General features: G+C 29.8%; 1 long non-coding RNA gene across 1 annotated transcript in view; it reads left to right on the forward strand.

The window, feature by feature from the left end:
* The window catches only part of LOC139487866 (uncharacterized), a 61,704-nt gene extending 35,243 nt beyond the window's left edge, over positions 1 to 26,461 (forward strand). The window contains exons 8-10 of the long non-coding RNA XR_011655891.1: positions 9,234 to 9,352; positions 19,504 to 19,599; positions 25,093 to 26,461. This is a non-coding gene — a long non-coding RNA (uncharacterized lncRNA). The remainder of the gene's footprint in view (positions 1 to 9,233; positions 9,353 to 19,503; positions 19,600 to 25,092) is intronic.
* Positions 26,462 to 27,226: the final 765 nt, after the last annotated feature.

The raw sequence follows: 27,226 nt of genomic DNA on the forward strand, positions 1-27,226 counted from the left end.
GCTAATTACAAGTTTTTCTGAGCACCTAAACATGCAATGATACAATACAGTACACTATTATATAAATAAGAAAAAGCCTGTAGTGTTTTGTAAATCAACTTTTATATGAATTCAGAGTTCTCATTTATTTTGGATACACATTTGCATAATTATGAAGATTTTCTGGTGGTTAAACAGTTGATTGATAGCTGCATTCTCAAAGGATAGTTTTGCTTAATGTTTACTTAGCATATATTACAATAAATAGCAGGATAACTGATTAAGACAGGGTTATGGCAAACAGAAATCTATATAGATATGTCCATACAATTACAGATTTAAAATCATTTTAACTTGACATTAAGCTGGCAAAAGGGAAACAACTCAATATTGGAACTTAGGAAAATGATCTTCCTAATCACGTTGATGAATTTTGACAGTTAAAATAAATCTTTGAAAAAAGGAATTATTGCACTTTGTTTCATCTTCTGTGTTATTTTATTATACTAGGCAGTTCTGAAATGTATCTTTTATAGTCTTTTTGAAATCATTGAAAGATCTTTGAAACTACATGCTTTAATAATGAATTGAGTTATCTCTCTTTGTACATATGTAAATACAAATAGAACAGATTTATTCATACATCATACCCCCCCCCCCTTTTCTGTCACTTGTGTTTGGTTTTCTTGACAAATATGGTACTTAGTTAACACACTCATAATCATTTTGTAAATAGAATATATGAAAATATATAAATGATAAAGAAGATGTGGTATGATTGCCAATGAGACAACTCTTCACAAGAGACTAAATGACACAGAAATTACAACTATTAAAGGTTAGAATGTTCATCTCACTATACTATAACAGGTGTACTAACAAACTCAGATACAAATGACCAATGAAACGTAGCTAACCATCCAGCCACTATAGGAATTTGATTACATATTTATAGCAATCTTAACATGAAGAGACTTGTGCAGTGTTCAGTAGCTGATATTTTACCTTACATACCTTCAATTTCTTATTCTTATGGATTGACATGTTTAGTAATCCAAAACTTACTTCTTTTAAACTTTATGGTGATACTGACATGTCAAACTCTATGTTGTTTGGTCAAGTACTGCAACATTGATAAACAACAGGTCATACATGATATTATCAGGTCAATTGTTCTTGACATCACAAATCAATGATACATATATATTCTAAAAACTTTTTAGATGCGAAGAAATATTTTGTGACGATGCCCAATTGATAACATTGCTGTAGGAAATATGCATTTTAGACAGACCTAGATATTGTTACTATTGTCACTGCAGAGTGATAGTTTTTAAATGAATTAGGAGAGGGGGAGGGTCATTCAGTGATTTGAACATATGTAATTGAAAGGCCTGATAAATCCAGGGTATCCAATTTCATTTAACATCATATTGGTGTAAATTTTAAAGTAACATTACAAGTACAGCAAATGCAAAGAATATATACATAAGAGATCAACTAAAATATGCCCTAGAATTAACGGTTGTATGGTTAACCAAAAGATTTGGAGTTATACCTGCGATCACAATGACGTCACACTTTGACAGAATGATAACGACACTTTGAAATGAGATAAATGGTCAATATAATTATCAGAGACCCTACAGAAGTGAAGTGTTACTAGACCACTTATGTCATTTCCTGAATGGGTATTAACACCATTTGTGGTCCAGTTTGATTATTTAATTCCTGTGGAGTTGTGAATTTACTGAAGAATTATTTGATAAAAATGGATAGGTTTTCATCATATTCATGTTTATTTTGTAGATTCTTTTCAAAGGTCAGAAATTTAAACAGATAATTTTTTTATAGATAACTGTTAAAAATTTTCCAAATAATCTCAAGAAATTTAAATACATGTATACATGCTACAAGATAGTGTCCCATGCAGATATTTTAAGGACTTTTAATAGACATTCTTAAGGCAAAGTACTGCAACACCAACTGTTGAGATGCTAAGAGTGGTGGTTGATAAAAACACGAACGTCATAGGGCAGCTGAGTGTTATTAAAGCTATTTCAATGATGCAACTTGAATCATTGAATTGATAGACTTTACATATGACTTATCTGTGGCAAAAAACCTTCAAAAAGTAAAATGTTTATAGATCATGACAGTATAAAACTAAGGCAAACATAACTATTGCATAACTTTTTGTTATATAGAACACATGACGTTTTGTTTACATATAATGGATTGTTAACTTCAAATTGTACCCAGTAACAGCCAGAACTTTCATTGATTACAGTAAGATAAATCATGATAGAAAGGAGAAAATTGAAATTTTCAGATCTTGAAGGATCTTAAAGTTTAAATAATATTTAGAAATAGATATTTCAAGTGGTTTTAGATTTAATTTAAAATGTAAGGTATTTTGAATCTAACTTGTTAAAGACCAAAGAATCAAGTTAGCAATGCAGAGATTCTTTCTTAAAATGTGTAACTGGATTAAAAGTGGAGTTGTCTCTCTTGCATCACGAATCTTGGGTGTTGTATTTGTGACATAGTTTAAAGTTGTTAAAAAGATAAATGAAATTGAATAATGAAAATTGAGATAAGCGAGGGAAAACTTAGCAGAAATTATCAAAACTAAAGATATTATTCCATTTTCCCATCATAAAAGCATTAAATTCTGAATATCATATTAAAAATCTTGTATCATTTTGTAGTTTTCATCAGCTTTAAATATGTACCTGATAAAATCTAAACTTTAGCATGTGGATTTTGACGGACATGCTTTCATCGAGAATGGCATGTTCACATGTAAATGCATCAAATGAACCCATGTCTGCAGTTTTCAGTTCATTGATATGTCTGTAAGCAGGACATTAAAGTGTTGTCATGCTGATGCTGTGGGAATGTTACACAAATCTAATCTGTGATTAAATTTTAATGAAATATAGGTAGAGATAGCTTACCAAATGTTTCTATCATTTGAGAACTGTCACGCTTGTTTATAAAATGTGATGGAATAATTGACTTATTTCACTTTTTTAACATGAGATTGACATGAAATTTCTATAGAACTAGATTGTCTTTAGCAATGCTGTCAAGTCTTGTCTATGCAATCTTTACACTGTAGGTAGATAAAGCACCATTACTTAATGGTCAATTGTAAAAACATCTCTTATTTCATAAAGGCTGATATCATTAAAAGCTAAAAATAATTTCCCAATGACTAAGTTACTATAAATGCTGTCATTTGCAATTACTAGAATTAAAAGTAAAAAATAACATTTCTTTAATTCTGCTACATCAAAAAATTAAACTTTGTCATTTGTGTAAAGGGAAACTTGTAATCCTTTATACATTAGGGAAAATATCATTCAGATAAAGGACAAGTTTTTCCTCAGTTCTATATCTCGTATTAACTACAGCACATGCAAAATGTATAAAAACGGCAAAAATCTCTTCCAGTGCAATTTGTATTCATTTACAGAAGAAGTACCGGTAATTAAAATCTGAAGGTTACCGTATGACATTTTTCATTCAAGTAGATTTAAAATAATTTGATATTACCTCCCCCTTCAGCCTGTCATAAACATTCAATAATTAGCAAAACCGATATTCACAATAGCAGCTGACATCTTATAAAAATCAACTAGCTTGTCGTGTTAACCTATACAACATTTCTAGTCGTCAAGTGGTGAAAATCTGCTGCAATTAAATTTAACTTAGTACCTTCCTTCAATAAAATTTTAATTTGCAGTCAAAAACTGTTGAGTACTCAATTTTCATAACAGCATCAAATTAATAAGATACTTAAAAAGTTTTATTACATTAAACAAATACTTAAATGGTTCATAAGTTTGCATTTAGGAAAATTTCAATGTGCAAAAAAAATTTAAAAACCACAAAACAAATGTCTTTATGTTAAATTCATTATATAATCTTTTCAAAAATTTCTGAAAGCTTTCACATGGTTGTGATTTCTGTTGAAAACGTATTGTAGCTTATTTATCTGAGGCCAAGATTGTCTCAAGAAAATGGATTAGAAAGTCTGATATCACGTCAGAAATAAACAGAAATTGAGTGAATATGTCTAATCCCCACACAGGAAGAAAACACCCCCTTCTCAACTGCTGTAATTTTAATTGAAAGGTTATTTTTGCTGGACAAAAGTTAACAAGCAGTGAATATGCAATTGGATAACTTTTATTCAGATACACAATCAATTAAAATCCAAGCTATTTCAAGCCTTATAGTTAAGATATGATTAATAAATCCACATGTTTTCTACATATTCTCACTTTAGAGGTTTGTTCTATTTGATTTTCACATTAAATTGTGATTAAAGTCATAACTCACACAAAGAGGTCTGATATAAATGTTTACTATCTGTCTCTATTCTTTCTTGCTCTCCTTCTTGGTCTCTTCATTGCCAAATACAGTATTTGTTGTTATTGATGTAATGGTCAATGCAGTAAACTTTCTAAATGTAATGGTCAATGCAGTAAACTTTCTAAACATAATGGTCAATGCAGTAAACTTTCTAAATGTAATGGTCAATGCAGTAAACTTTCTAAATGTAATGGTCAATGCAGTAAACTTTCTAAATGTAATGGTCAATGCAGTAAACTTTCTAGAAGTAATGGTTAATGCAGTAAACTTTCTAAACATAATGGTCAATGCAGTAAACTTTCTAAATGTAATGGTCAATGCAGTAAACTTTCTAAATGTAATGGTCAATGCAGTAAACTTTCTAAATGTAATGGTCAATGCAGTAAACTTTCTAAATGTAATGGTCAATGCAGTAAACTTTCTAAATGTAATGGTCAATGCAGTAAACTTTCTAAATGTAATGGTCAATGCAGTAAACTTTCTAGATCTACTGGTCAATACAGTAAACTTTCTAAATGTAATGGTCAATGCAGTAAACTTTCTAGATCTACTGGTCAATACAGTAAACTTTCTAGATCTACTGGTCAATGCAGTAAACTTTCTAAATGTAATGGTCAATGCAGTAAACTTTCTAAATGTAATGGTCAATGCAGTAAACTTTCTAGATCTACTGGTCAATGCAGTAAACTTTCTAGATCTACTGGTCAATGCAGTAAACTTTCTAGACATAATGGTCAATGCAGTAAACTTTCTAGACATAATGGTCAATGCAGTAAACTTTCTAGATGTAATGGTCAATGCATTAAACTTTCTAGATGTTATGGTCAATGCAGCAAACTTTCAAGTTTTAATGGTCAACTGCTCAATGTAGTAAACTTTTTAGATATAATGATCAAACTAGTTGTAATTTAGGCAATTAAAGGTTGGTGCCGCCGAGAGAGAGTGTTTATTGCAAACTGAAAACATGACATCTGTACAAAAATATATCACAAATCCTATCACTGTCTACAGAAATACCTTTTCTAAGAAATGAATGTATGTCACCTCTTAAAACTTCAGCAATACATCAAATGATAGTAAAAAGCACACCACAACTGTCTCTGTTTTAAGATAATAAATTGAACATAATTACACCAAAAAATCAAAATAAACACAATTTTTCATGTCAACTATTAAATATTTGCATAACAATTATAAAGTACATCTAAAAAAAATCATGACAGTGCTGTCTGAGGACTAGGGATGACTAATGCAAAAGTTATGAAATTTTCATATAAATGTTTTTTCTATTTATCAAATTTAACACAGTGTATTTATATGCCATGCTTTCCATATAAAATTAAATTTAAGCAAAGCAACCTGATTATTTTCTGGTCATAAGTTTTTTGGAAAGAAACAATAAGATTTGGGAAGGTCATACAATGATTGAACCAATTGATTCTGCCTGAAGCTTGAAATGCATTACAACTAGTGTAAAATATGTATTATATGTAAGATCTTTAACACTATAAGGGCTTCTAAACAGAGTTAAAAGAATTATTGCAATATCAGTGGTGGATCCAGAAATTATCATAAGTGGGGGCCCACTGACTGGATAAGAGGGGCCCGCTCCTGTCATGCTTCAGTGATTCCCTTTATAAACAACCAAAATTTTCCCAAAAAAGAGAGTGGCCTGGGCCTCCTGGGCCACCCCCTAAATCTGCCTCTGAATATGTGGTCTCTAACCTTATCATGATTTAATGTTATCCTGTAGGTGGTCATGTTAGAACAAGTGAGTGTCTTAATTATAATATGGAAACAAATTTGTTCTAACTTTTTATTTGGTTTTCTTTTCTTTTTCTCTTTATATTTTCTTAATAGTTCTATGATCAGAATGGAAAAACATGATTTTGAGAACTTTTTCCTGTCTGCTAACAATAATAAAATCTGACAAACTGGCGACTACCATTAATTGGCCTCCTATTTTATCAGTTTCAGTTTCTGTAAATAAATGATAAACAACAACCTGAATATTTATTAACCTGAATTCAGTTGATTTAGGTTCAAATCAAACTAGCAATCCTCTGACAAAATACGTAAATATTGATGTTGTCTGCAATGATATTATATCCATAAAATTTATTATTCAATTAAATTAAAGCAATAATTAATATGAATTTTGATAGGTTTATAATTTGCAATTACATAAGCTGTATCATATGAACTGTAATATTTCATATGTATTGTCTGTGCTTGGTAGGAAGAAATGAAATTCGATAGCGATGGCATTTTTTGTTTCTTTACCAGAGGTCTTATTTATGACACATAAAATGAGAACAGACATAAAAATGCATATTATAAATCTATTTAGCGGAAAGTATCTTTTATCCTATAGTACCTGAACAATAGATTCACCTACCACCTAAGCAACACACCTAACTGAATAAAGGGTACAAAGTTAACTGCCGTGCACTTAATATCACACATACAAAATATTAATAAAAACTATAATTTTAACATTTTCATATTTCACTTTTTTGTTAAGACATTTTAATACCGGATAAATCAAGGACTGAAAAGAATTTGAAGAGATTTATTTATTGTACCGGTACATTTTTCGGTATTCTCACTTCAGCAAGATTTATTATTTTTAATTGCAAATCAGTACTTGTGGAAAATTGTATTGATTAATGGACTTTATCAACTTTTAACGTTTAAATGTTTATTTTATTATGATGAAAGCTTTTGTTCTTTACCACAAGATGGTGTATGATTGTGGAGGGTGTAACTCTCAACATTTTTGATTGACAGGAAAGAGCTACATATTTGTATTTTGAAATTGATTTTTCTTATTGATAATTTGCAGGTGTTTAGCTGGTAAATGAATCTAAATCACCCAATGGCAGTTATACATTCTTTGTGCACTTAATCCAACTTTTTTAAATAAAAAAATTAAATTAGATCTGTCTACTCCATGAGTTATTTTAGATATAAAATTGAAAAAAATAAAAAATATCTCTTCTGCTATGAGATTTTTTGAAAGGAATTTGATTATTTCACTAAATCACTGCATTTTTGGATTTTTCTCTATTTTTTTAAATCCTTTTTTCCAAATAAAACTTACAAGATACCTGTTGATGTCTTTTGGTCTCTCTTATTGGGTTGCTGTTATTGACATAAAACCAACATATTTACCCTTTATTTAAACTTATCTTTACACTTTAGGCTTTGCTTATTGTTGAAGCCTGTAGAATGATTCAGTGAAAATTGAAGGAAAACAAAAATGCACTATCACTGCAGGTTTTGACGTCAAATATGAGACATCAAATCAAAACTGACCAATTTTTGGTTTCAAATTTCTCATTCCATGTCAAATATTAATTTGATATTGCAACATCAGGTTCATTTTTTTAACTAATATAAGCCTCACTGCTCGCATACCATACTGATCATGATATGACAATTTATGATTTATGTCTAGAAACTTATTGTATTAAAAATGTTAATATCATATAATATTTCCATAAAAGTTGCCAATTTTCTTATAATTTCCATTTTACTGAAATAAAGATGGCCAACCCTTGTATTATAATGTTACTGGTAACATCCTACCAACAAAAGAAACAATTATGCATGTGTACATATTGTTTACTTGTTATCCTGAGGTGACTACCCATCACTATGATACAATCTCCCCTCCCTAAACAAAAGAGTGATCCCCATGACAAAGAAATATAAAATATGAATGAAGCCTTTTAACCTTTTTCGTAGGTAATTTAAAAAAAATGTCTAAATAAATATGTGTCTTTAAATTTCTTTTATAATTTATAGGATATATTTAATCTGAGGTCAAATGGTCTATTATGAATTACAAAACTTTAAAAAGGGAAAGAAAAGACGAAGATGCCTGCACTTATTGTTAATAAATATAATGAAATATAACTCCTGTCAAACAAGTTAACCCCTGCATATAACAAAGTTGTATCAAATTTTATTTTGTAAATTTTTCATAAATTCAGTAATTCAAAAGAAGACATAAGACTATTGGAGACTAAATTATATATGACTTTATAAAATCTGTTGATTTTGTACCGAATTCACTGTCAAACAGTACAAGTTTTTTAATAAATCAACACTGAATCGGGTTAATCAAGATGACACATGCAAGAAATATCTTCAAGATACATGAAGGTTGACAGATTCTCATTTCTGATGTATTTTCACATGAACATTTTCTGATAGCAAAATATATTGCATGCTTGTGTACTTTAACATTATCGGGTGGTTTAGGTCTTTTCCATAATGATACATACTTAAATTTTACCCTGATAAAAATAATTCTATATTGAGATCTCATGTCCAACTTGATTAATTGATTTTATGAATAAAATATGAGCACTTTACATTAAATGATACAGAAACCCAGTGACAAATAACCTATACTTTCTTCCTAAGGTTATTCAGAGCTAGTATATTCTACTTGAGGTTTCTCTTTTGCACAAATGATGTGCATTATTAAGAACATCAACAATTACCTGAAAATTGTCACATATTGATCCAGATTATATGTTTTGTTTAGCTAATCTTAGAGCCATACTTATCACTTTAACTTGTTCTTCATCATTAGGTGTTTTTATTGGCCAGTATTCATTTTTCCTTTTGATAAATAATAACGGCTACCGACCAGAGACACTGTTTGGTCAATTTTAAATGTCTTTTTTCCCTTGAAGACAAGACAGTAGGAAATTGGGCAAAGTTTAAATTTGTTGTTTTGTTGTGAAACTGACTCCAGGCTCAGGTGAGAATTATGCTATTCTAATTTAGATAGAAAAGACATGAAATATTTATGAGAAAATCACACTATACTGATTTTTGTTTTTGATTTTTTTCAGAACAGATCGAAAAAAGAGCAAGATATATATTGGAGGTCCATGTTCTGATAAAGGATGTCATCTGGGAACAAACACTGATTAAAATACTATAACCCTGATTGGAATCAGCTCATCAAAAGGTGCTTATTTCAGAAAGATTTTTAGATCCCAGCTGTCTTTAACCAAGGTGTGCACTTGGAACATTTTACCTTCACTAAAACCCTCCAAACACACATTTTTGATGCAATTTTTTCTCCTACCTATTGATGGGAAAAGTAAGATTAAGCCTTAAAGTATTTTTTTTAACCTTTTTAAGACATGGCATGATTCTTGGAAGTATGATAATATAATTTTTTTTTTGCAAGTGTACAAATGTCAAATCAGTGCATTCTTTTGCTATTTCTCTTACAAAAGCTACAAATATTGCAACAATTTCATGTTTGAAAAATCTATAACATTTCTGATCTGAGGTAACTGTTGCAGTCACTACATACTGCACTCATCATAACCCATTATTTATAACTGTTAGATCAATTGCTTTTGAAGATTTAAATTAGTACCGATTGTAAAACGAAGCTTAAAAATTATTAAAACACAATGTACTCCATAACTTTCACACTATATAATATGCTTAGACTTGATACCCATAAATTGTTCAAATAGGTTTAATTTCTTTTATAAAATATTATGATTTCTTCAGAAAAATTGAAACTTTACACCCCATTTTTGTTTTGGTTTTGAAAACAAATATTTCTGAAGTTTCCGTTTACAGCAATTTCATTCAGATGACAGAATGAGACAATTCTAATTAATGGCCAGAATATGTTTCACCGTTTAAGGTGCACTCTAATACCAGGCACTTGTTATAATAGGATACATTAATCTGTTTCACAAATATATCATCAGAAATTCTAGAGCATTGCATTTACACTGTACTAATATATAGCAGTTAAGTTATGTACATCCAATATAGAATGAAATTCAAAACAGTGTGGCTGTGGCCATTGATTGACACATTAAATTCATCCATTGACTGGGACAATTTAGGTAAATGTTTGTATGTAACGATCACTGCTCACTATGTACTTTTTAAAGACACTTAAACTATGGGGTCACCAAAGGTTCTCAACACCTTAATAAAGTAATTCGAAAAATTAATCAGAAATAACACAATGTTTTGATTAATAACAATTATATAAATCAAAACATAAAGGTTATTCCTGATTAATTTTTCGAATTATTTTATAATTAAGGCGTTAAGAAACCTTTGGTGACCGCACAGTTTAAGTGTCTATCGTAGGTACGTTGTGAACAGTAGTCGTTACAGACAAACGTTCACGTAAATTGTCCCAGTCAATGGATGAATTTAATGTGTCAATCAATGGCCACAGCCACACTGTTTTGAATTTCATTCTACTTGTGAAGCATTGCTGGAGAAAAAGATGTAAAAAGAAATTCTGTAGATGCTTTTGTTATTATTTGACTTTTTAACGAGAGAACAATTCTGTGCATTTTATATATACAAAATTCCATGCATTTCTATTTTTAGACATTAACATTTTTCTCTATATTTTCAATGATCACTTTTAGGATGTATTCTTCTGACTTTTCAGTCTCGTTCAGTCTCGTTGAAATCTCGTTCTTGAATTATTTCCAAAATATGGGATAGAAGTGGAAAATATCAATGAATTTTAAAAATATTATAAGCAAACATAAATCTGTGAAAAAATTGTGTATTTACAATGAATGGTTTTTGCGGAATCCAGTTTTTGAATTTTACGACCAATCAAGTCAGTATTTTTAGCCAAAATTTTGAGAAAATGGGTGAGGGATCCAAAAAATTATTTTACAAGAATTATGTACATCCCATATCATTTTGGTCTTTTCAAATTTCTTAGATATGTCTTTTGTCATTCATTTATAACAAAAAAGTTGAAATAATATGCATTTTGTTCTTAAAACTGAGAAAAATCACAAAAATACAAAATTGACAGAATGGTAAATTTTACACAAAAAAGCGTCAAAATATGATAAAACTTTCTTATATTAACACCTACCTATAGTTTTTGTAAGTAAAATTTATTCAGATTGGTCCACTTCATCTTTATAGAAAGTATGAGAAAAAGTTTAATTGTGGAACTGTGATTTTTTTCATTATAATAGCCCAAAAATAGGTAAAAATCGATGAAAAATGTGAAAATCATCAAATTTGGGCAATTTCAAAGGGCCGTAGCAAAAAAAGAAGTGCACCACCATATGATTTTTTCTTCACCAATTATTTTGTTACAGTCTTATAAACCCAATAATCAGGTTAAGAAAAAAAGTTTAATTCTAGAAATATTTGCCTCTCAGAGGTATACATCCTTAAGAAGACAGGAACCCAACAACTTCACAGAAAAAGGGGAAATGAACGATAAAGGGGGCAATATAAAAACCACAAGTCAAAGAAAAACGCACAAATAAATGTCTAAAAGGAAACCATCAAAATACTAACAACAGTCCATAAAAAACTACACTGAAAATAAAAGTTTAGAAACATAACAACCTAAAACCAGGGATTTTGTAAAAGCACCTGTTAATTTAATGATATTTTAATATAGAGAACTTCCCTATTCATACAAAATGCATATTGTTATCACAACTAGGTAGATATTAATTTCACTCTAAAGAAAGTGTAGGTATTATTTTCTCCTCCTTCTTTCAGGAAGTTTTATTTTTAGCAGTTTATAGACTTGATACGATGTTTTACATGAATGTTTTCTCACAAATGTACAGAAGTAACAAAATCAGATGTTATATGTAAAAGTCGGGTGATTAGGGGACAGTTTTTTATGTAATCTAAGACGACCCAAGATGACACCAATGAAATGAACACCCTGTGAATATCTCAATATAAATCATAACAAATATATTTACCTACAGAGAAGGATACCTGACCGTAGAGATTTCATATTTAATTTTATGAGTAATCGTCCATTCCATCTCTACGATTCAGAAGATGTATGTTTCCCTTTTACATTAGTTCCAGGTTAATAGGTATTTTGTACTTCACACTAAACTAAATATCTAAACACTTTTACATTTCAACAAAAGGGATTTCTACAATTTGCATAAATTTACCTACATGTGAACTATTTTAAAGCCTACATGTGAACTATTTTAAAGATGTATTTCTTATTTTGGGGTTTTATTTTTAGCCCATTAATTAAAATAGTTTTCCTTTTCTGAAGACCAAAGAGTCATTGTCACTCACAAAAAACAGGAAGTTTTCTGGAACGTCTTATTAAGTTATAAATCAGCAATCAAATTCCATCTTTGAAGCAAGTGCATGTTTTAACACTAGTATACTGATTAAATATGTAATAAAATAAAAAAAAAGTAACATGTAGATGAACCTCAAATATAGACATATATATAAATGAACCTCAATCATAGACATATATAAAGTCAACCTCAGTTATAAAGACAATAAAAGGAGAGGCATTTCTACCCTATATTTACAGTGGCGGATCCAGAAATTTTCATATGTCGGAGCCCACTGACTGACCTAAGAGGGGGCCCGCTCCAGTCACGCTTCAGTGATTCCCTATATAAGCAACCAAATTTTTTCCCAAAAAGGGGGGCCCCCCCCCCCCTAAATCCGCCTCTGATTTACTACAACCAGACAAATACGAATTGAAAATGTATTAAACTACATACTGACATATATACACGAACCTCAAAGACAATAAAATCACCCATGCAGATCACATATTAAAATTACACAATATAAAACTGAAAAAAACTTTCTTATGTAAATTGTTGACAAGAGTGTTGTATCTATATTAGTTCTTACATCTAAATTACAACTGTAGAAAGCAAATAAAATAGTAAATAGCCACTGGCTTTACATACGTTTAATTAATTATATACAAGATTAGAAGGTTGATATCATCATCCTTCAAAGGGACACCACCATGTTTATGATTCATCTGTTTCTTCTCCTGGTACCAGTAAATGCTGGTGCAGAACATTTCCTGACCATAAAATAGGAACCTAATCTTGTACTTCATTACCTGCGACATATATGTCATTTATTTGACAGTGTTGACAGGTGAAAGTGTCAACGGAGCATTCCTTGTCTCACAGGAAATTTATAAGGTGTTTCACAACAAATTTAAATTTCAGTGCATCTTATATTTCCTCTATGTTAAGCTTCCTGAAAGAAAAGTGCATGCAGGAAGAGCCATAAGTACTGACAAAGTTTTCCAAGTTTATTTCGTCACATTTGACCTCTTGAGCTTAAAATTTTATAAAATAAGGAATTGAGGTATGATTGCCAATGAGACAACAGTCCACAAATGTTCAGGTGAAGCAGATCTAAGCATTGTCTGCTTGTTGAGGTTCTGTATACAGGTATCACCATTTAGAGTCTAAACAAGACCGTCATGCACCAAACTATTGGTATTTAACAAGGGGAATTCAAATTATTTAAGACTATAACTTCATCTAAAAGATTGTTTAATTTAAAAACGTATTTGAAAATCCTTGACGTCAGTATCGTAGATCCAGGATATCTTGAAGACCTTTACATGTCGATTTCATCATATTTTATATTAACTTGACATTTATTAATTTGTAAATGTAAATAAAAAAATAATATTCCCATGCAAAATATTAATAATATCAATGTTTTCATCTTGTCCAAAACAGATTGAATCGATCAAATGTTAGTGTGTACAATTTGACTTGAATTTAACGTTCAGATGACAATATTATTACATATATAACATTTGCTACATTTCTTCTCGGTTGGTCACACTTCTAATGAGCTTATCCATCACCCAGTCACGATTATTTCTGATACTTTACATATTTTTGTAAATCATCATAAAAAACACATGAAATCAAATAATATGAGAAAATTTTAATCAACTTGAGTTTTTTTTTATTTCATACTGAGCGTTCCAGATGTAGGTTTTTATATTATTTTGATAAAAATGTTAAATAAAATTGATACGAGTGCATACATGCAGGTCTTGTGCAAAATACTTGTGCTAAGTAGAAAATGAAAATAAAAATAAAAGACCGTCATTGACCTTCTACACAAACCTATAAATCAACCTGTCAATTATTTATGTTGCTTTGTTGAGTAGTAATTAAAAGTGTTTTCTCATTAATTAAATGGTTATAAACATAAAACATTTGGTCCTTGAATAAGTAAGAAAATCAAAAGTATATTCTTTCTTCCTTGACAAAACTATTTAAGGATTCTATTTTTTGAAGATTGAAAAGATAAAATAATTATAGGCATTCCTAAATTAAAACAAATAATGAAATTTTTACCACAGCACATCAAATATAAACATTTATGATCTATGAATAAGGGAAGATAATCAGAGAGTTATTTCCCTTAGTAAGCTTACAAAATAAGAGGGGAGATTGAAAAAAGTTGATTTTGTTCTGTAGATGAGCAAATACTAATCTGTTTTCTCAGGTAACATGTAATTTTAGTTATGCAACAAAAATATCTCAAGTCTTGTACATTTAGAATATATACTAAGTTAATCAGTCATTTTGTCAACTAAGATATGTGTGAGAAATTCCTTAATCTAAGTCATCCTTACAACTTAGTCATTTAGATGAACATTTTAGCTATATAAGTTTTAACTGACATGCATTTTGGTAAAAAATTCAATTAAAGTAGTTTGTGAGTTTTTAAGAAATATACCACACAAATAGATATTGGTGAGTACTTATAGTATTTTAGCATGTTTTGTTAAGTAACTACTTCTCTTAAGTTAGTGCATACAAAGTAGTATTGCTTTTAAATGTCGTCTATAATTAATAATAATGTTAATATGTGCAACTAATGCATCTTTAAATAAATTTTACAAGTTGATATAAATTTAATGTGCAGTATTAATTAAAGTCAAATTTAAACATGGATTCTTAAGAAGAAAAAAAGTCAGCCCTCTGATAACAGACTGGGAAGAACATATAGTGGCACTTCCAGCCTAAAGTTCATTTAGCTCAAACTAATCACAAATCTTTTCAATTTTATAATTTACTATTTAAATAGATGGCCTTAATTGAGGGTAACAAACTATATCCACAGATTGTCCCTGTCAAATTAGATCAAATTTCACATTCATTAAAAATTATTTGAATTAAATTTTAAGTATTGAATGATTTTACCAATTTATTGATACTTTAGTTAAGTAAATATCTTATTTTTGAAGTGATTTGACAGTCAAGTTGTTTGGTTTGGTCTTAATTGTAATTCTTTGTGAAAAGTCAGGTGGGAGGGGAATTATGTCCGTAAGTCTTGTTTCATCTTTTATCTACTAGGCACGCCTACAAATATTAGAATTATTACATTTTGAATGTGATGTTTGAAATATTGGAGACATGATGTCTTTCTTCTTTAGAAATAATTTATAAAATTAGAGGAGAAACTAAAAGGTGTCTTTAGCTTCTTTTATGTCTGAATTTTGTATAATTATCTATATTACCCTAAAACGTTAAATATAAGATGCTTTACAAATTGCGTCAATAAAAAAGATCAGGTTAAGCTTAGTGCATATCAGCTGAAAATTTTGACACAAGTCTTCAGAGCATTGGATCTTCCTGTCGCCAAACCCTTGAAACTGTAATAAAATTATAATTAATTTCTGACATAGAAATGCAAAAAAAAGATTTAATTTATGTTCATTACACAAATAAGTAATTAAATTTACATTATGAAATATATTTTATGTAAATGTTGTTTTATGAGTTAGGTTACTTTGGAAGTATTTATTAGATAAGGTTGGAATGACATGAAATCATTTAGTAATTGGCATGATAAAAAAAAATCATCTTAAGTTTATGACTGAAAAACAACATTTTTGAGTTTGATTGAGATATTAGAAAGTGGTCCTGTACTGATTTATCTCTTTGTAGAATTTTTTTTTACCTTATGTAAAAAAACAAGATTTAATCAACAGTGACTAAGGTATCGTGTAATTTTAGTTGTAAATCTCCAAAAATATACCTTGAAGACTTGTAGAACATGTGTAGGAGTTATCAGTCAGTATCGAAGAATACATAGCTGCATTTTTATGCAAATTATTATAAGTAAATCAGCTCAATATTGAAGACTAAATTAATTTTGAAGAAGAGCAACAGCAATAAATTTGCTATTAAATTTGGTAATTTCTTAGTATAATTTGATGGCACTGTCTCGCTTACATGCACCAAATAGGTTTCAGAAAACTAAAGAGACAGTTTAAGATTATTTTCTAATATTAACAACTGTGTAATGCCCTCCGGGTGTCTTTTTGGCATGCTGCTTTAGTGTTGCTGCCTTAATGGTGTATATCTGAGTTAATTTTATATTCACTTTTTATGAAATAAAACGAAGATTTAGTTGGTTAATATAGGATTCATACATTGGAACCAATAATATTACTGTAGATTCTACCTGAACATGCATGAAATATTTGCCACTGGAAATTAAACAACCAACAATCAATAATTACTGTTGACAGTACCAACAGCCCTTTGATATATAAGCTTAAATGCTGTATGTGCATAATTTTATATAACCATTTGCAATCGGGAGTAAAAAATTACAAGTCAAATTTCAATTTTTAAATTTTAACAACTTTGCACCAAGAAAATGTATATAAAAAATTACAATGCTTTAGACATCAATATAATGATATTAGAAAGGTTGAATATTGTTAAAATCTTTTTGTCCATGTTTTCTAAAGATTTCTCCATGTTTGTTTGGACTTCACACCATGATTGTCCCTAGTCACATAAGAGGAGAGAAATTGAAATAAAATCTTGTTCAAATAATTATTGAAATTTTTAAGGTATTTCCGTTGAAAACTCAAATTGAGACTAAGCTAACAAGACAAGATACTAATATTTAAAAATTCCCATTAAAAAGACAACAATACATGATAATATTGAAAATACTTAAGTATAATACAATACTTTGGCAAATTGTAATGCCATGTATTTTATATTTCTGACAGAATTTGGAACAAAGCAACAGGATGCAGAGATGATTAAAGTTATGATATTAAATTATCAAAACTCCATTTAGAACCTCTATTAACCAAGTGAAATCATTTATTTCTACATTTTTCTATTTAAATGTTTTCTCAATTCACAAGTAAACATTAATTTTTGTATTTTACAATAACATTTACTATCAATTTTGTACCTGTGCAACATAAAAACAGCTGACACTTGCGATTATTTGGCACCGCTCACCTAAGTAATTTGTCATTGAGTTATTGTGCAATCGTACCTTACAGGTTTTCATTCATTGAAGGATTAAATCGTTCTCCCGTTTGACAACTATCATTGAGATTCCATATTGTTTTGGGTATTATATGGTATTAAAAAGATGAATGAATAGGTTCGCCTGATGGTTACCTGTTGTGTTTAATCTGCCATAGACATTTAGAGTAAAATTTTATGACGGATAAAGAGATAACCTAAAATCTATTTGTAAGTGTCCTCATTCAATTTTCATTGATAGTTCAATGTTAAAAGTAATATATGATATTTTGGCTCAATTTAAAATCGTGTTTACAGTGATCGTTTCGTAACATATATTTTGACTGCCTTTTAAAGCATGGTATGTTGTAAGGGTTAACATTGCTACAGGATTTATGATATGCAACAGATCCAAACTACACATTTTACCCTAACTTATTTCAATGAAGCCTGTTTGTTATAAGGTATAGGTAAGGCTGCATTTGGGTTTAATTTGACCTTGGTCTATATGCAGGTCAGGGTAAACCAGGGAATAGGTTTTAGGGATAGAAATTGATTAGTGTCTCTTTTTCCTGTTTGGCCTTAAAAGAAAAAGAAGCCTAAATAATTTAGTTGAAATGCATGATTTGTATTTAATCAAAAAAAATATAAGCAGTTCTTGGGATGATGAACTGTATTTTTGCAGTTTTTTTTATCTTCTATAAAGTGTACTTTTGTCAACCTAAAAATGATACTTCAATAAGTTCTAGAATTTTACAAATATTGTGTGAGAAAGTTAAAGTGATGAAGAATAGAATCATAATGCATAACCACAAAAACTTCCTAGCAGGGGTTGTTTCAAATAACTGCTGTTTATAAACAATGAAAATGCAAAATTTTACGAAGTCTGCCCAAACCACAGAAACTGACCAAGATGGAACTTGCATGCTTTAAATCAAGTTAAATGATGCTTTTGAAAAGGTACTGTGGAACACCTAGAATAAAGTCTATATGATACGTATAAACTTGTAAACTTTAATGTCGACTTAACCATAATGTTAGTGTATTGAGTTACAACAATGGAAGTGAAGATCGCATGTGTAAGGTCGATCAACATTTTATAAACGGTTAACTCTAAATTTGACAGTAGTCGTAACAATAGGCCTGGCATCGGTTGGACCAATATTGTTTTCATTAATAACGGGATAAGAATTCTGTTTAATAAATGTCAACCATTACGATGATGCTGTTTTTCTAACGATATGTAATGTATACTAGCGACTTAGGATTGTATAGTTTAAAGTTTTTTTTAAAGAAATGTCTCGTTGTACTCCCTGACTTAGTCGTAATGAGAATTTAAATGTAAATTAAATTGATCAGTAATTCTTCAATAGGTGCAAAGTATCATAGTATTTAATGAGAAATAACAGTTGAAAACAGTCTTGATATTGATAAGAGTGGTGAAGTAATACGGGTGGGTACCAGATTATAACTAAGATAAACCAGCAGATTTTTTTTATCTTATTGATACAATGATCACCCTTACATGATTTAATATTGTAAATTTAATTATGTAATAAAATATTATTAAAAATGAAAAAAAGAAGAAAAGTAGATGTAACGGCATAATGCACATGACACCTCTCAAACCTTGTAATACATCAACAAGGGACATAATTCCTTCAAAATAAATAAAATGCAAGATTTATCTGCAACCCAGGAAGGCATTATGTGTAACATGTCAAAATTAAGGTATGAAGTCAAATTCTATAAGAAAGATATTAATGAAGCTTTCTTTCTCTGAATTCTGTCATATTAGATAATACATTGAAGATTAAAAAATAATTTTCTACCAATTATTAAGGTACAAGGTGTAACATTTAGATAATTCTTTAAAAATGAGGAGGAGAAAGCTGCAAGGGGAAGAACAGAATTTAGAAGACAGTTTTCTTTATACAAATGCATAAATTCAAATATCTTTATTTTTGTTCTATGTGGTTAAGACATATGTTTTCTGTATAACTTATTTCTAGACGTTTTTTTCTTTCTATTTTAGGTTGTGTCTAACCTTGGATGAGAAGGAGAGAAAAGACCACCAATTGAGAAAATCTACTAAAATCTAGGTTGACCATTTGACAGTAAATATTATAATGTACGTAAAGGGTGTATACATAATTATTAATTTCAATTTTATAAAAAATTAAAAACGTAAAACTTATTTACCAAGACTAACAAATTGTTCAGTTCATTAACTTCATTTTTATGAATGAGTTACTGCATTGAGAAGAAAAGTGTAATATTCCCATTAAAGATTCAATCAGTATAATTAAGATTTAATTTCATTTACATTTTTCTTATAACCACAGGTGTTCATATTAAAAGGGTAGCAATTTTTCAGTTAGTTAAATTGTAAGGGTTGAACAATTGTGAAGAAAATTCAATAAAGTAATGGCCATCCCCTAACCAGTCATTAGACATAGTGACCATTCTGATGAACCATGGTGAAAAAAATTGTAAAAAAATGAAATGATGTGTGTGAATACCACACGTATATAGTGATTTAAAGTTTTATAAGTATTACTTTTTTAACCACAATTGATGTCACAGACTGTATAGGGGGCCTTTAATAGAGCATGGGGGTATCCATACTGGATCTAAGTAGGAATAAAAACTTCACATAGGGTCCAGTTGATGTCGGAACAGTATAGACTGTTTAGGGGGCTTTTAATAGAGCACAGGGGTATCTTTACAGGATTTAAGTAGGAATGAAAAGCTCACATAGGGTCCAGTTGAAAGATATTTTTATCCTTCTGTGGATTCATCATTATTAGTTAGATACCAATATTCGTGGGTCTTGTTGGTTCAGGTTAACCATGAATTTAAATGTTCAAGAATTACAAGTTTTTGATAGGCTTTGTGTGCAGTGAAAGATAGAAATTTGAAATCTGATATCCAAGAAAACACAAGTTTATAAACAGTTAAAAGCTTTAGTTTAAGCTGTTATAAGTGCAACTAAAAAAGCACGCCATTTAAGCAAAACCATACAAAATGCAAAATTCTGATAAGGCATCACTTCTGATATTAAACAGAATTTATCTGAGGAATTTGTGTATAAGGGAGACTATATGCTCAAGCCCAGATGGTGTCACTGTACCTATTGACATATGGGTCCTCCAATATGGGTACTCAGTCGTATCATAGGTCCATTTAGTCAAATCAGTGGGTCTCAATAGGAGGGTAACAGGGTGTTAAAACCCTAATCAACCGTAAGAATACTGCATTAATCATTTGTTCATGAATTTGTCAACTCTAATGTTTGTAGCAGGTTTGTGTGGGACATGATCTTGTTCATCTGCCTTATCGATCAACCAAACTTTCTACATGTTTTTTTAGTTTCACATTTTATGGCGGTTTTGTTACAATATTTTGACAAAATCAAAAGGCAAATTTTGTTTTTGGTAAAATGATATACTGACAAGATCTGACTTCTGTCAAATTTCTTCGATAAAAGTATCGACATCTTTAAACTTTAAAATTTTGATGGGGGAAACAAAAGGAGAAAGTTAACTTTCCCATGGGTAAATTATTATCAAGATTTACATATTTAAATTATCTAAAATCATTAGCTTTAACATTTGCTTCCCAACTATTCGGTTATATTTAAATGAACAGGGTCAACAAAAATTTGGAATATTTTCCAGTGCATTAAGATTGGTAATAAACAAAATTGACATCTCAGAATTTACAGAGAAACTTTAATGTCAACAATGCATTGAATAGAAATCTTGATAAGAAATTTATTTACTCCTTTGAACGTAAATATAGTGAGTAAATAAATACACACAAAATTTAATTTGTTTTCTGAATTGAAATAACTCATAATAATTTGAAATTTATTAATTTTGTTGTATAAATTTGTTTTACAATTGATATGACGATATATTAGCAATTTAAATTCTTACTGTTACTTTGACAGAATCAATTATCAAATTAGAAATAATGATATTTTATTAAATTGTTAAGAAAAAAATAGCCAAGTTTATGACCATGTTTGTCATATCAAAGGTGATATAAGTGATAGATCTCTCTTTAAGATGTACTGAATCAACTGTTTAGCTTGTTTATTAATGTATATGATCACAAAACCATAGCCAATTTTCTTCTATTATAATTTTTTAATTTTAATTTTTTTTTAAATATTGGCAGTACTCTTGTGACCATATCCCTGACCATTTTATAATTATTATGCCCCACCTACAATAGTAGAGGGGCATTATGTTTTCTGGTCTTTGCCTACGTTCGTCTGTGCGTCCGTCTGTGCGTCCGTCTGTGTGTCCGTCTGTGCGTCCGTCCGTCCGTTCAGGTTAAAGTTTTTGGTCAAGGTAGTTTTTGATGAAGCTGAAGTCCAATCAACTTGAAACTTAGTACACTTGTTGCTTATGATATGATCTTTCTAATTTTAAAGCCAAATTAGACTTTTGACCCCAATTTCACGGTCCACTGAACATAGAAAATGAAAGTGGGAGTTTCAGGTTAAAGTTTTTGGTCGAGGTAGTTTTTTATGAAGCTGAAGTCCTATCAACTTGAATCTTAGTACACTTGTTGCTTATGATATGATCTTTTTAATTTTAAAGCCAAATTAGTCTTTTGACCCCAAACAGACGGCCCACTGAACATAATAAATGAAAGTGGGAGTTTCAGGTTAAAGTTTTTGGTCAATGTAGTTTTTGATTAAGTTGAAGTCCAATCAACTTGAAACTTAGTACACATGTTCCATATGATATGATCTTTATAATTTTAATGCCAAATTAGATTTTTTACCCAATTTCACGGGCCATTGAATATGAAAAATGATAGTGCGAGTGGGGCATCTGTGTACTTTGGACACATTCTTGGTTTTTTTTAATTTTTATAAAAAAATAAATTCCTATTGGCAGTACTGTTGTGACATATTACCGACCATTTTATAATTTTTATGCTGTTGAAACTAATTAATCTGAAAATAAGAGTAAAGATAGATGATCCAAAGTTGGAAATGGTGAACTTGCCAGGAGTGAAATTTATTTAGGGCTATTTCAGAAAAAAAGGTAGGGGGAGTTGGGGGGTTGGAAGGCAGTTTTTGTCAGCACCCGCCACCCAGACAATTGTAAATAAGAATTATAGTGCATTATAGTGTGAAAAGTTGCTCTGATGCCCATCACTGATGTATTATTAATATAATGTGCCTTCCAACCCCCCCACCCCAACCCCCATTCATTTTTTTCTGGAATAGCCTTAATCATTTGATATCCTATTTTCGATGCATTGGAAAAAAGTTTTACATTTTGGGTTTGAAATATATTAAATTTTGAAACATGTAAATTTTGATTGATCTACACATGTAAATACATGTACTTGACCATAAACAGGCCAAGGGCATATTTGTAAATACATGTACTTGACCATAAACAGGCCAAGGGCATAGTTCTCATGACCGACTTTTGTGTAAAGAAGTTTTAAAAGAACTGCTTTTAATCACTTTAAGGAAGTCTTACCAAAATGACTGATAAAATCTTGTTTATAATTTAAAAAGAAAATACTTATATTTTGAAAATAAGTAATCTTACAAGATAAGGGCTTTGTATAGGGGTCACAAAAGACAGAAGGAAACTGCTTCTTCAGATAAATCTCCTCTTCACTTTTGCTTTATTGCACAATGATCATATTATAATATTATGACATCTGAAGAGTACTTATTGTTTTAACCAATAATAATTTACCTTAGATTATTTCCTTCCACATTTGAGCAATTATTTCTTGTTATTGTTTGTATATACTTGGACTTTGATGCTAAGTTAAATGTAATGTTTCTTTTATTCGTGGAAAGAAAACAAAATGTTTTTTCTGTTTTTTATTTGACAATTGTTTAACTTCAAAAGTGTGTAGGCTAACAGGAAGGTTTTAATTTCTGAGGGACTTCAAAAAAAGTACTTCTACTCTTTATAATTTATCTCCCGTACTAATTGACCAGGGTATTAATTCAATAAGTATCTATTACAATTATAAAATCATGTAATTTTACACTGAGAAAGTTTACAGAACAAAAGATGACAAAGTTTGGGTGGATGTTAGTAAAACTAGTAATGAACTTTTCCCAGTATCTGATACTGATTCTTAGTATTGTTTTCCCTGATATTATTAGCTTATCAGTAAAACATCAAAAATACAGGTGTACTTTTTATAAAAAATTTGACAGGTCTAAATAAAGAAAAAAGACCTCTGTGGTTTATACAGGAGGAAAACCTGATAAGAAAAATTTGTAAATCTCTTATTTTACAGGTCACTTAATCACAATTACTAAGTGGGAAATAGTTGAAGCTGACAAAATGTTTGAATGGTTGTTAACTTTTTGAAAACATGTTTATCTTGATTTATATCCCATCATGAAAATGTTGCGGCTCATTGGCTGAGATTTGGGATTCTCATTCTTCAGTCTATTGTTGTAACAACTATTTGTGTTTTCTATTCCACAGTCCCTTTAACGATATGGGCAGTGTTCAATACGTTGTAACCATATCTTCATCTTATGATTTAACTTATTTGATGAACTCTAGTGATATTAAAAGTCTGGTTACGTACGGTACAGTCAACTTTTGATTTTTAAGTTCATACTTTACGGTGCTGGTCACTTTTAGTATTGCCTAGTATGTGTCATATACATCAAGTTAAATCACGTCTGGGAAAAACAATATAGTTAATATGTATTAATATCGCACATTTTCATCTAGTGATTATGGAAAAAACAGATGAGGATGAAGTTACAATCGTAGCGTAATCCAACCTCCAATTTCTTTTAGAATGAAAATCAGCTAAATGTACTAGATTTTATCAGGACTATAAGTCTGATGGTCACCTTTGATTTAAATATTTTCAAGTACTTTCCAATAAATGTCAAGTAATTTCTTGCATTATGTCCAAAAAGTTGTGAAATCAAATCTGAGGTTATATTTTAATCAATTGATTTGTAATCTATAAAGTACTCTTGGCCCATTGATGCAAATCACAATACATGTTTAATCGTAATCAAATCTTGCATAACACGGAAAGAAAAAGTAACGGGGTGGTAAATAATACAAGTCTTAGTCAACACCTGGTTTGGTAATGAGATGTTAGTTTTATTAAATTTCCTAGCATAAAACAATAACAGAAGAAAAAAAAAACGATTTTATAGTATTGATACTCATTCACCAAGTCCTGAAACTGGGTCGAAGATTTTTGGTTATGAAAGTAGTTATAGACAATTTTTTCAAGGCCTAATATCTGTCAAGCCTTTAAAATAATCTATTAACATTTTTTTATGAAAATATCATCAGTAGTTTATCAACTTTGTGAAGGTTCCAATGTCCATGATAAAGGAAATTTAAATCAGATTTGTCCAATATTTGAAAAGAATTTAAAAAATAACCATGCAAATTTATAGTTTACATTTTTGTTTAGGGGTTTAAGTTTCTCGCTGCATTGAAGACCCATTGGTGGCCTTCGGCTGTTGTCTGCTCTGTGGTCGGGTTGTTGACATGTTCCCCATTTCCATTCTCAATTGTACTTTCATATTTTAAGTAATATTAGTAATTGTTGATATATAATTATATTTTAATTTATATTTCAGGTTGCTAATTGAGAAAAGATGATGTACAGAATGCTCCATTGAAGTTGAAGATGCATGGTTGCTTTACTGGAATTCTCTGGCAGAACAAAAATATTGGGCCTAACCAAAACTACATAGTTATTACTTTAGTAAATGTATTAAGGTAGAACTCCTTTTTTTGGAGAAATTAATCCCAGACTTCCAATCATTACCTAAGATTAAAGGAAAGTTTATGTGTTAAATTTTAAAGAGAAATTCTAAAAAGATCTGCATCTGCCTATTTTTTTCCTCAGAAAAACTCTTTGAATGATCACCATGGGAACAAATAGCAATAAACTGCTGCAGTTCTGACTTATTTGCACTTTCAAAAATACATACACCTTCCTCTTTTAATGGGATCAGGTCAGCCCAATATTTAATCATATACTCAATAGAATTTTAGTGTAATTCACACTTTACCAAGTGAAGCAGAAACATCAGATGCTGGTATTGTGCCAGTAAATAGTAAGTAAAAAAATTTCAATCATTTAATCTAACTACTTACATAAATATCATTACTGAGTCATTGTAGCATTACCTTATATGGATAATCATGTGAAATACAATTAATGAATGATTAAGTCTTTAAAATTGTATAACTTTATAAAAAAAAACAGCAGAAAGAGTATTGTGTCTGGTAGGGCAAATGACATTAAATTGACTTCTTTGGTGCATTACGCTATAATATGAATGGGATTGCAAAATAGGTGAGCATGCAATGAGAATTAATGATTGTTTCTCAAACATGTAGTTTTATAATCAAAACATGCTCTTTCCATTAGGTTTGTGTAGGCATAGGTACAGTTTGTTTTACCTAGAAGTTATTTACCTTTGCCAAAAAAAAACCTGAGATAATAGTTTGTAGTTTGGAAAAGAACTGATAAAGAGACACGAACCTTGGTCAAGAATCAGCCATATCCTAGGTAGAAGTGTTTTGAAGATGCAGAATTCATTAAGGGTTTACCACATATGGCCTTGCTGGGGAATATTTATTTTTAAAGTATTTCATACTTATGGTTATTGTTTTCATAAAGTACAAACGTCTTCTGTAAATTTCAAGTTGGTAAAGATGATTTTTGACAAACACTAAATAGATCAGGTTAAAGAGTGTATAGAATTTTTTCTTTTCATCTTTCAATCTTAATCTAACGATAATACGATTAATTGACCATGTAGTACGATTGCATGATTTCTTTTCAAGGTTGTTTTGTGAATGACAGAAAGTTTTAAATAATCAGTGACCTTATTAGTGCTATGACACTGCAGCTATTTCAGTGTATTGACTGCATAATTGATTTTTATAGAATTGGTCAAAATGTGCAACTTTCTTTACATATTTCCCTACCAAAAATCGTTGGGTGGCATACACGTACGGTTGTCAGGGAAAACATTTTTTGTTTCCATTTGTTGTTACCTGTTTAAACTTTTCTAGGTTAAATTGAAAATTTTATATCATATAAAACATTTATGATATATTATAATTAAGATGTATATAAAAATTGGTTTCTAAACTCTTATTAAAAATTATGTACATGAATGCAAAATCTGTATACAATTTGCATGTAAAAATGCCATGTAGCTACTAGGTTGTCGACCTTGTAAATTTGTTTATATCATAAAAGTAAACAAATATAAACATGAAAGTGACAACAATGTAGTAACATGTCAAATAATATGCTTGGTCACCAGAGTTATCAATGGAGGAAAATAAAACAATGGGGGCCATTGACAATCCTTGTGTACTCCCGATTAAATCAAGGGTATTATTATATCAGCTTCAGGGCTCTATGACCACAAAATTCATCACAAACCGTTATTTTATTTTATAATTATCAATATGTAAACATATAAAAAGTAAATTAAGTCCATAAATTATTACTTTTTTGTATGACTTTAATTCATTCTACAATATGTTACATACTTAGTGGATATAAATTATTTCTCTTCACTAGGTCAATGGGGAATTAACATCAGATCATTACGATTAATTTAACATATATTTATTTAATAAGTTGACATTTTCATTTTATTATTATAGTTTCATCATGTAGAAAAGTTATATAAACAGTTACAAATAGTATAGGGGAAAATCAGAAAAAAAAGTTAATATTTCAGA

This window comes from Mytilus edulis, chromosome 9, assembly GCF_963676685.1.
Source record: "Mytilus edulis chromosome 9, xbMytEdul2.2, whole genome shotgun sequence".
In the NCBI taxonomy this organism is placed as follows: Eukaryota; Metazoa; Mollusca; class Bivalvia; order Mytilida; family Mytilidae; genus Mytilus; species Mytilus edulis.